We start from the raw sequence: 11,558 nt of genomic DNA on the forward strand, positions 1-11,558 counted from the left end.
AATAAGTAACTGGCTAGCTCAAAACGAACATAAAATGCTAATGTATGAATTTTATTACCTGGAAACAAAAGAGAGCGAAGAGAACTGATGAGGGGGTATCGTCCCTGTCCACAGAACTGTCCATTAAAGTCGTCTAGATCCAGAGCCCAGACAAAGGCTCCTCCAAAAGTGTTGTTTTTTAGGTAACGGACCTGAAGCAGTAACAATAGGAACAATTTAATAACAGTATACGCATTTTAATGTGATATGTGGTTTTAGTACCAATGTTATCTGGCAAAGAAAAACTGAGCAACATGCAGAAGCACATGTCTACCTTAGTCATAAAACTTTCTTTATTGTCATATCCAACCCACTCGTTTTGTTTGGTGGCATATGGGACCTTCTGATCCTCAATCAAGTGGACACTGGCGCCTTGAAGAAAGGTGCAAATCTGAAAACGGATAAAAAAACGTACTCTGTGTGGCAACTTGATATATTAACACTGATTTGCTACTAAGACATAGGAACTGACTTAAAATGAAAATATTAATATGAGAGTGCTGTTTACCTCATAATAAGACCAGACGCCGGACTCCCTTGTAAATGTGCCAGCAGCAGCAGGGCTGCTGACAGGGCTCCAACTTGACTGGATCGAGTAGAAAGACTAAACGTGCGTCCGTATGTAGCAAAGCCCATATTTAACTTTTGTACAGGTGTCCCTTTTCCGCCCAGTACCTCATAGCAAAATCCTAAAATGTAAATATATGTAAGTTATATTGTCATTAATATTAATATTATTAGGTTCAGTGACTCACTGACTTTATAAATAATTCGTGATTTAAATTCTCAAGTGTTAGAGATAGAGAAGGGTGTAAAAATGGTGACAATCAATGTCAATCCATCGTCAGTTGGTTGAGAACTGTGTGGAAAAGCGGAGAGTGGATGAGAGCAATTGCAGTCTGAAACAACTGTCCTTGAAGGGCAAGGGCTATACTAAAACTCTGATGTTTTATGTTGCACTGGTAACTGGTATTGTTATCACCAATAATGATATCTGCATTGTTTTCATAGTCATTTCTGCACTATATTAATATTTTTGTGTCATTGTGAAGTCATATAATGTTGTATCAAAAAATGTTTTAAAGAGCTCAAAAAAAGAAAGTGCTTATGTCCCCCTTTGACTAATATATTGCTTCAAAATTTGGAGACGATCTAATCGAAATGAAAGCTTTTTCCTAATACATACTAAAAAGTTTGTATTTTTCATCTTTATTCATATGATTGGAGCAGAATTAGCTGAAATCTTTGTCTTTTACATGCTTTAAAACTTGAGATTTTAACATATTTAACATTTTTAACCTATTTTCAGTCATTGTGTAATTTTGAGAAATATAGTGTCATAGTGATGGTGTAGTGTCTTGTGCTGCTCTCTCCATACCCTTTTAAATGATATATAATTCAATATGGTTTCTTGAATTTATTTCATAAAGATCAAATGTTTGGCCAACCTAGGTACGCATGCCCTTCAAGACCTAATATATTGTTGTGAAGTCTGAAGATGACCCATAAAAAAAATTGTGTATGTAAAGTTTTACTGATTTTCACATTGACTTGATTTTCATGAAAATTAAATCACCTTAGATCAGCTTGTTGGTATCTATCATTACATAAAATCTGAAATTATATCTTGGAAACACTAGACCGCTAACAAACAGACAAACAAACAAACGGAATGGATTACATAATCCCTCTTTTTCAGGGGAGAAAAATGAACCCATCTACTCACAGTATTTAAGTAAACATGGTCCCCAATATCTTGGGATCCTTTGTATAAAGGGCTGTTATGTCCTGTGACACGCTCCCAGGTACCATGAAAGTCATATGTCATCACATTAATAAAATCGACATACCTGATAAAGTGCATGAGAGGTCAAGGTCAGCAAAACAGGTTTTGCAGGGCATACGATGTGATATTACTAATAAGCTTACTTTGATATCTCTGAGACTTCATAACCGGCATCAATGGTTCCTTTACCAGCAGACACGGCAGCAGAAATCATTAACCTGGGCCGTCCTGTTGATGTTCCCTCTGCCTCAAAGGCCTGTAGTAGCTCCTATAAACCACAGAAAAGAAAGGTAACTTTATGGTTCATGCCAAACATCAGTAACTCCAAATCTCACCTTGCATAACACTGTGAATCTCTGCTTGTCCTCAAGAGGGCTTCCTCTTGCTGCAGGGTATTCCCAGTCTAAGTCTAGTCCATCAAAACCAAATTTTCTCAGTAGTTTGATAGAAGATTGTATAAATGTATTTCTGTTGGCTTGTGTTGACACCATAGTAGTGAACCTATGAAACCGATTGACAAAAGAAAGGCACAATTAAAAAGATCTGCATAAAGAGAAAATTTATGATTGGTAATTGTTTTATGCTTAGTGTCCCACTTTTGTGTTCCAAAATTCCAACCTCCAACTGCCAGCAGGGTTTTAAGATTTGGATTCCTGTGGGAATATAAAGACACAGCAGCAAAGATTATTTTTTCTCAACATTTTGTAAGTGATATGAAGAGAGAATGGACTGACCTTTGTTTGAGTCCATTAAAGGATCTATAGAGTTCCTCATCATTCCATTCTATGGTCACCAATTCATTTGCCTCGTTAATACCAGAAAAGGCATAGATTAGGTGCGTACAAAGGTTTGGATCAATATTTGAAGGCATAAACCTCCCATTGCCAGGTCTGTATTGGGACCAGTTTGTGAAGTAACACACAAGTCTGGAGGATGAGACTGAATATGAAAGAACATTTTTTAACCTCTTTAAAACATTATATGACTGTTCAATATAAAAGGGTAAGTATGATTTATGAACTCACCCAGACTGCCAAAGGCAAGACAGAGACCTTAACAGTAGCATTTTTTTTTTGTTACATACAAATAGTTAAATATCAAATTTGCATCTGCAAAATTTGTATTTCAATTTCCCTTACCTGAGATCACAATTAGGATGCGCATGATAGCTGAGGTCAGACTGGTAATGTAATAAAACAGAGCAGTAAAGAAAAAAAATATGCAGAATCTATGATAATCATTAACTCAAAGTAAACGAAATGTCCTAAAGTTAAGGACATTCTGGTATTGCTTCATAAGTCAAATAGTAACTGATTCATGAACACACACACACACACACACACACACACACACACACACACACACACACACACACACAAAACACATATTGTTTTGAAAGCCTCTACAACATTTGCAGAAAACCTAAGATTGCTCATTGTGTAGCTTGCAAACACCTGGACCTGAAAGTTAAAATTAGGCGGAAATACAAAAACAGCTGTCTTACTATTTTAAACACAACCCCTGCCTGTCTGCTTGTCTGTGAACTACTCCTACACTGTCAGGAGCTGAGGAACCAAAACCGTCACATGGGTACATCTTAGGCCCCTGTAGGATCTTACCTTTATCAGATGATATGATGTCATCATGTTGCCTAGTAGCCCAATACCAAGCAGCAGTTTAGCAGTTATACACCTACAAAAGAAACTTAGCATTTTAATTTCATTACAGTAAAATCACATTATATGCACAAATTTTGAATATTCTAATGAATATATTATGATCTCATCATGTTGTCAGCTTCACAGTGACAGACTGAAATGACAGTAATGATACGAAATGACAGTAATGCAGGAACTGAACATTGCAGAAGACCCACAAAATGTAATTTCTATAATTTGCCTATGCTTTATTAGATATCCTAAGAGGGTTTTCATTCTCCTGCAGCACCACAATGGTACACTGAGGAAGAGGTATAGGGTCAGTGAATGTCCAGATGATGAGAATCTAGTCGGGAATGAGAGTGACCTCTGTCATTTTTGCTTTTCTCAATGTGATTAAGAAAAGTTTGAGTTTTGCTTTTTCATTTATTTTTTTGTGCTGTTTGCTATGTTAAACACATGAGTTGCATGTCATGAAATGTGCTATATAAATGAAAGTACCATTGCCATGTCATACTGACACACACTACACTGTAAAAACCCTTTCTTATGTAATAGTTTGGCATTAAATTGATTAATCCAAGTGTAAAAACTCCACTAATCTATCAACAGTCTGGGGAAATCACTAGGGGAAGATATTACAAGTAAGACAATCAAGTATGATTTTTATGGGGACAACAGTCCAAAGTTTACTGATGCTATTTCACCAACCTTTATTTTACTAAAATTCAACCTTGCAAAAAAGCCCCCAAATCCATTTTTAATTTTAGCAATTGTTAAATATTATATTGAGCTGTGGCATTGAACAAGTTTGAGTACCAATGATGTGGAATCGCAGCAAGTATTATACTAACTGACACATAATTTTCCTCAAAACAAAACCTAATTTTCAGCTTGGTCGGATGGCTGGAAAGTGCATGTGCTTGCTTGTTGGCTCAATTTATGTCAGCTGTTTGTTTGTAAAGCTCTGACTCACTCTCTCTTTCTACTGTGCTGCAGCAGCCACTCTTTTCCTTTATTAATTCATCTATTCAAATAATAGTTTAACCTTTCACCGTGGTATTGAATCCTTTATTGTGTTTGGTGTTTGAGCCAGCTGTTACAATGCTGGCACGGGGACAGCCACAGCAGGTTTTGAGGAAAAGAAAATGCCAGACAAACTAAGAAAAACAGAAACATGAGCAGATTTGTATTTGTTGTACAATGTTTCAGTTGCCTTCATGTAAGAATTAACCAAACCTGCTCCCGTTTCAAATACATTAACTGGGTGTGCAATTTTCAATCTAGAGACCAAAAATTCAGTATTGTTCTGATTCTAACCTTTAAAGAAAAATTGTGCAGCTAGCTGCAAATCTTGGCAAACCCATCCTAGTTTTAAAATGGGCCTATATGTAATTCAGGCTATAGTAGCTGCATTTAGTGACTGTCCAGGCAGTGTGGTTCTCATAAAAAACAAGAATAAAAAACATTTTTGCTAGGTCAAGACAACTTTTATTCAGTCTCACTTAGGTACAGCATTTGCATGCATCACTGTAAACAAGATTATTTGGACATGGCTGGATGTATGCATGTCCATGGACACACTGATAAAAGGTGTGGGGATCCTCATCATTTACATACAGGCCATCTGGCTTTCCAGCACAGAATCCACTTCCGGAAACAGGACTTGAGGTTGTTTTGGCAGTAGTAGCAGTAGTAGTAGTAGTAGTAGTAGTAGTAGTAGCAGTAGTGGTAGTAGCTGTTGGGCCAGGATGGATCGTAGAGACGAGCGGTGGATGTGTGGTTACAGGTGGAGGTGGTGGAGAATCTAGTAAATACAGTAAGTATATATACAAGTTTAAGAAATTTTGGAGAAAAAAAAAACTTTTCTTAAGTAGAGATGATGACACTGATAATTATTAACATGTCCATGTTTATGCTTTTTTCTGTTTACCTGAATTCAAAAGAGTGCGCAGATAACTAATGAGAGGATAATGTCCCTGTCCACAGAACTGTCCAGCAAAATCATCGAGATCCAGAGACCAGACGAATGCTCCTCCAAATCTGTTGTCTTTCACATACTGTGCCTGTGAAATGTAAACTGTGAGTTGCAATTTAAAACTACCAAATGTCTCCCAGTGGATAATCCAAAAGTAACCAAATGTATCCAAATATAAATATGAAACACAGAGCAGGGAATTCATTAATTCTTTCAAAAAGCTTAAAGACTCTTTTAAACATGACCAGTTGTGGACCGAAACAGTGAATGATAAAGTTTAAACATATGCTGGAAAACCCAACATGTAACTGAAATTTTATCATATCTGTGACGCAGGTAACAACATTTTTTGAAACATGTATAAAATGAAAGTATCTAGAATAAATCACATTTTATACAAAAAATAAAAAAATAGTTGTGAGGTGATAAGAGTGCCATCTTCTGCCCAAAACAAGTTATTAAAAACTATATGTGCATGGTTTATAACTACACAGATTAATAATCATCAGATGTACCTGATGTTTGTACTACTTTAAAGAGCAGTAAGATATAGCTGCCAGTTAATACGAACATTCTGATTTGTTTTTTATTATCACCTTAAACAAAAATCTGTATGGTTACCTTGATTTCATAGCTCTGCCTGTTATCAAAGCCAACCCACTCATTGCCCTTAATGGCATAGGGCACCTTTTGCTCATCAATCCACTTTATGCTGCCTGTTTGGATAAAGGTGCAAATCTGTAGAGAAGAAAATAATACTTCAACACCTTCACACAGTCTGTGATCTTAGTTTGCTCCATTAATTAGTCATTAGTATTAATGGAAAACTTGGTGGTGTAATAAAACTGAACATATGCTGCTTTGTGTTAGCCGACCTCGTAGTAAGACCAAAACCCAGCTTCACGGGTGTAAGGCCCAGCGCTCGCTGGTCCTGTGGCTGTAGCTCCAAGACCATTAGCAGCTGTTGATGTGGTGAATGTGCGTCCATATGTGGGGAAACCGACTAAGAGCTTTTCACAGGAGCTCCCTGGTCCCTCAATATCTCATAGCAAAGTCCTTTGAGAGAGAGAAAAAAATAGTATATTATATAATGCTATTATTATTCTAATAATATTTTGTAGTGAAATATATATGAATGTTGTTGAAAGTTTCACTCACCACATTGTAATATATGTTATCACCCTGATCGACGGAGCTGCGGTACAGAGGGCTGTTGTGACCAGTGAATGGGTCCCAGGCTCCGTGGTAGTCATAGGTCATGACGTTTATAAAGTCTAGAAACCTGTAAAACATCACCATGAAATACAATGTAACAAAATAATATCAATGATAATAATAAGTAAAATAAGTTAAGAACTTGAACATATTTAAAGTAATCAAACTGTAACATTAATACTTCTTTATCAGCATGTATCATTCAACAAAAATCATTCAGTGTATTCACATTATGTAACTACCTCTCTATATCATTTTCTCCATGTTATTATTGTGGTTAGCTATCTAAGCCTTTCACATTAAGCAATGTGTGTATAGTAAATAAAACGGCAGGTAGCTCTTCTTCTCGAATATTTGCTCTCCCTGTAACTCTGGGACCTGCAGTGTTTTAGTATGAGTTAATACTTGCATTTATTGAAGTAACCTCCAGTGCTGCAAAATGAAAAGTGGGATGAAGTCTTTAGGACTGGAACTTTAGTGACTTCCTATCAAATAAACTCACTTTGACACATCGGCAATCTCATAGCCGTTGTCAATGTTCCCCTTCCCACCGGCCACTGCAGCTGTGAGCAAGAGCCGTGGTTGTTTGGTCTCAGTAGCTTCTTTTTCAAAGGCAGCAAGCAATTCCTAGATGCAAGAATACAGTAGACAAGGATGATATTGTGCATTCATTTCAGTGAGAAAGCATATTTTATATGTAAAATACATATAAAAATAACAATAACATACTAACATATAATGTGCATAGTGTAATGTAAGTATACGTTGATTTCCAGACTAACCTGTAAGAGCACTGTGTATCTCTTCTTGTCCTCTGGTGGGCTTCCCCGTGCTCCAGGATACTCCCAGTCCAGGTCAAGTCCATCAAAGCCATGCAGCCTCAAGAATCTGATGCAAGACTGGATGAATGTTTGGCGACTGGCAGGAGTTGAAGCCATGATGGTAAACCTATTGAGATGGAAAGTTTATAGATATGTTGAGGTGATGATGAATTTGTTGTTGTTATGTGAAATAATGTAATTCTACAGCTTTGTGATGCTGTTGTCATGTAGACTCACTGTGCAGTGCCAAAGTTCCAGCCACCAACAGCCAACAGAGTCTTCAGCTGGGGGTTTCTGTGATGGATATGTAGAAAAACAGGTAGATTTATAATTAAGCCATGTGAGAAAGACTTTATGCTATATTTCACAAGTCCTCATTCCTCGTGTCATGTAATGTCATCCTAGTCTTTTCATTTTCTCCCAATTTTTTATTCATTTAACTTCACAAATCCTAGGAAAATGTTGCATTAGAAACCTTCACTTCAGAAATGGTGTAAACAATGATGAGTCTTTTCTAGTAATTCTTTGTGGTCCGAGGTGGCAGAAGTTGTCTTAAACCTGGGTTGTTGTTGGTCAGTAGGGAATGACTCTTCTGTTTATACAAACAGGTTGAATTTTTATAGGCCTGAAAAACCACAGTACTGCTAACTTGATTTTATATCTCAGTAATGAGTCAATTTGCACCCCCTTAAAACAGGTTGTATGAGGATACAGTGTCCTAATTTTATTCTTTCTTGTGATGTCTCATTTAATAAAATCAAAATGCTGACTGCCAAAAGCTCAACTTGAGCTTGATTCCACAAATCATTCTCTGACACGTCTGCCTTTTATATATGAACACAGTTTAAACTTTACCAAATTTGATGCAAAACAAATAAACAACAACAAGAATGCTACATTTGGCGAATGGTGGGTGTTTCATTAAAAAGGTTTCTTATCCTGGTATAAATACATTTTATAACAGAAACTAATATAAGTTTCTTTAGAAACACTTAGTAGGGGAGACCGGGGATAGTTGTAACATTTTTGACATTTCTGTCTGTAAATTGGAGATCTTTTAAGGTAGTGGATTCAAAATGTAATGCAAAGTATTTACATGTCTCTGCTATTAAATAGTCCAGCTATTTTCTCTGCAGCACAATTACCCATTGCATGGTATGGTCTCAAACACAAAGAGTGAAATGTTACAATTAACCCCATAGTCTGGGTTAGTTTTAACATATCCTGGGGTGAAATGTAACACAATGAAATAAGGGTACTGACAAAACATTAACATGTAATCTTTTTATTCAACACATGAATGCACTTAGAGCCATTAACGTAGCTATGTGTGTGTGACAGAATGCAGAAATCTAGCTTTTGAACATATTCCAACCCCCAAAAGACAAATTATGGAATTTTCTGCAACTAAATATTTCATTAATTCTGGTTGGTCTTCCTTGAGTTTGGCCTCATTGGCTCAGTGGGCATTATAACCTACAACTCTTGCACCAACTTTTGAACATAACAATGAAGCTGAAAAAATGTAGTTGTGCACCACCAGCATCGCAATTCCATTACTTTTTATTATGGCTTACCTTGGTGTGGTTTGCAAAGTGCTTCAGAAAGATGAGGAAATCTGTTTCTTGCACCCATCCTGATTTATTTCCACTACCAATACTTCCTACTGGTCCATCTCTGACACAGTGGTCTGTATAATGTATGTGTGGGAACACAAACAGTGGAGGAATTGTGTTGCCAATGGCATTAACCGCATATACAAAGGTGACCAGTGAACCTCTCTCTGCTGATGTCGTTGCCCCAACTTGTTTAATATAAGTTAAAGTAATAGTGTGGTAAGTTGAAACATCTGCATCATTGTTACAAATGACCCAGACTCCTATAGCCATGAACTAGCTAAGATTACAGCCAACGGCTAAAACATTAGCACTAAAGACCTACACAGAATATATGCCCATAGACATACAAATAACATAATTTAAATTTGATGAGTTTAACTGCAAAGCACATAATGCTATTAGAAATTGAAATAAAGTAGAAAAACTTACTTTTTGGCATACAAATTACTTTTTTTCGTGTTAAATTGTCTGTGTTTGACAAAATGTGCTGATTTTTCACATGTGATAGCAGAACTGAATTGGGCATGCACAGGATGAATCACATCATTTGAAACTTAGCCCTGATTGGAGAAATTGGAAGTGTTACAACTGACCCACGTTACAACTATCCCCGGTCTCCCCTACGTATAAAGATTTTTAGGATATCAGAATCATCACAAGAATGCAATAAAAACAGTGGCACGCTCGTAGAACATTATATATATATGATAGTTGTCAAAGGTTTTGTGTTCATTTAAAAACCACTGCCTTGTTAAATCTGTTTTATTTTGAGATTTTTGCATGTAAATTTTTCCTCTTTTTATTTTGGCTGCATTAATAAAATTAAAACAAATCTGTTAATAATGAAGTGCTTGAAAACCACTTTGCCATTCATGCCACGATCAACATTGCACACTTTTGCTATTAATTATTGAAAACGAAGCCAAAGTTAAAGTAATATTTCAACCACTCACCTGTTCTTGAGGGCATTGAAGGATCTGTAAAGAACATCATCGTTCCACTCGTACATTGTTATCTCATTTGAGGGGCTGATTACAGAGAAGGCGTAGATCAGATGTGTGCACAGGTTGGGGTCTACATTTTCAGGAATGTATCTGCCAGCACCTGGTCTGTATTGGGACCAGTTGGTGAAGTAGCATGCCAGTTTGGTTGAAGACACTTTTGCAAAGAGGAGAATTTTTTTTGTTCTCATTTTAAGTCATGTAATTCAGAAACACGTGTCAGTAACATATATAGATGATCAATACATACCAACTTGAAGACAAATCAAAAGGGACAAACCTGAAAAACAAATATATTGATTATTATTTTGCAGAATTTTACACTTTTGAATCAATCAGCAACTGAAATAAAATGATTTACCAGCCAAGATTGTTACTCGAGCCATGTTGAATCAGTTGATCCTTTTTCCATCTGCAGCGCGTGATCTGCAACACCGACAAATAGTTATTTATAATAGTTATTCACAATTTCATGAATCGCTGTAAGATTGAAGTACAGATTTTGATCAAATCAAACTAATTGCTACACATATTAAAGTCTGTAACCCTCTAAAATTAAGCCCACGAAAACCGTCTTGCACTGATGATTACCTTTTCCCAGGTAGTTTGACACGAATACTCCAGGGAGTCCTTTTTATAGGCACAATAGGTCAGGGACAAAGGCTGTGTGCCAACAAAATGTAATCAATGCATCAGGACATCGATTGAGGATATTGCCCGGAGCTGTCATAAGATGACTGCTGATGGCTTTTATTACCTGATAAAATGGGCACCAAATTTCTTCAACCTGCTACAGTGAAATCACCTCAGGTCATTTCCTGCTGATAAGAGGACCTGATAAAATTGTGAGCCGATGCCTCGTGTTTTACAGAACATCATGATCATACTGGTTTCCATAGTAATGTCTTGATAAACAGCTAACAACAAACTTCAAAGTGGTCTTTCGTTTAGTTACACACTGTTGCTTCATGTTATGCTGCAAACATATTAGCGCTGCAGCTTTGTATCACCTTTGTAAATAATGAGATTATGAATGATGAGATTATCTTTTAAAGTAATTGGTAATTTAGGTTCTTTTTAAATGATTTGGATCATTTTGTCAATAGAAAAAGTTTGTTGGTGTTTATACGTAATTACAAATAATCACTCTCAAACCCAAAGATGGTAATTTTTCTGTAATTTTTTAATCATAATGTGAAAAATGATAGGGGCAACAAGAAAGTCAGTTTTAGCTGAAACACATAATCAGCTTCATAAATAATGAGATGTAATTGATAAAGTAATTGATAATAGAGGTTTATTTCATAATTTGGATCATTTAGTCAATTGTTTTAGTTGTTCAGGCGTTGGCGTTTATCAGTCGCAAGCCTAAAGTTGAACATTTTCCTATCATAATTTTCAAAAGGATAGGAACAATAAGAAAGACAATTCAGGATGTTTT

General features: G+C 36.3%; 2 pseudogenes; both read right to left on the minus strand.

The window, feature by feature from the left end:
• The window catches only part of LOC116321861, a 42,409-nt pseudogene extending 39,392 nt beyond the window's left edge, over positions 1–3,017 (minus strand).
• Positions 3,018–4,957: 1,940 nt separating this feature from the next.
• Positions 4,958–10,545, minus strand: LOC116321862 (annotated as a pseudogene).
• Positions 10,546–11,558: the final 1,013 nt, after the last annotated feature.

Source organism: Oreochromis aureus, linkage group 20 (assembly GCF_013358895.1).
Source record: "Oreochromis aureus strain Israel breed Guangdong linkage group 20, ZZ_aureus, whole genome shotgun sequence".
Taxonomy (NCBI): Eukaryota; Metazoa; Chordata; class Actinopteri; order Cichliformes; family Cichlidae; genus Oreochromis; species Oreochromis aureus.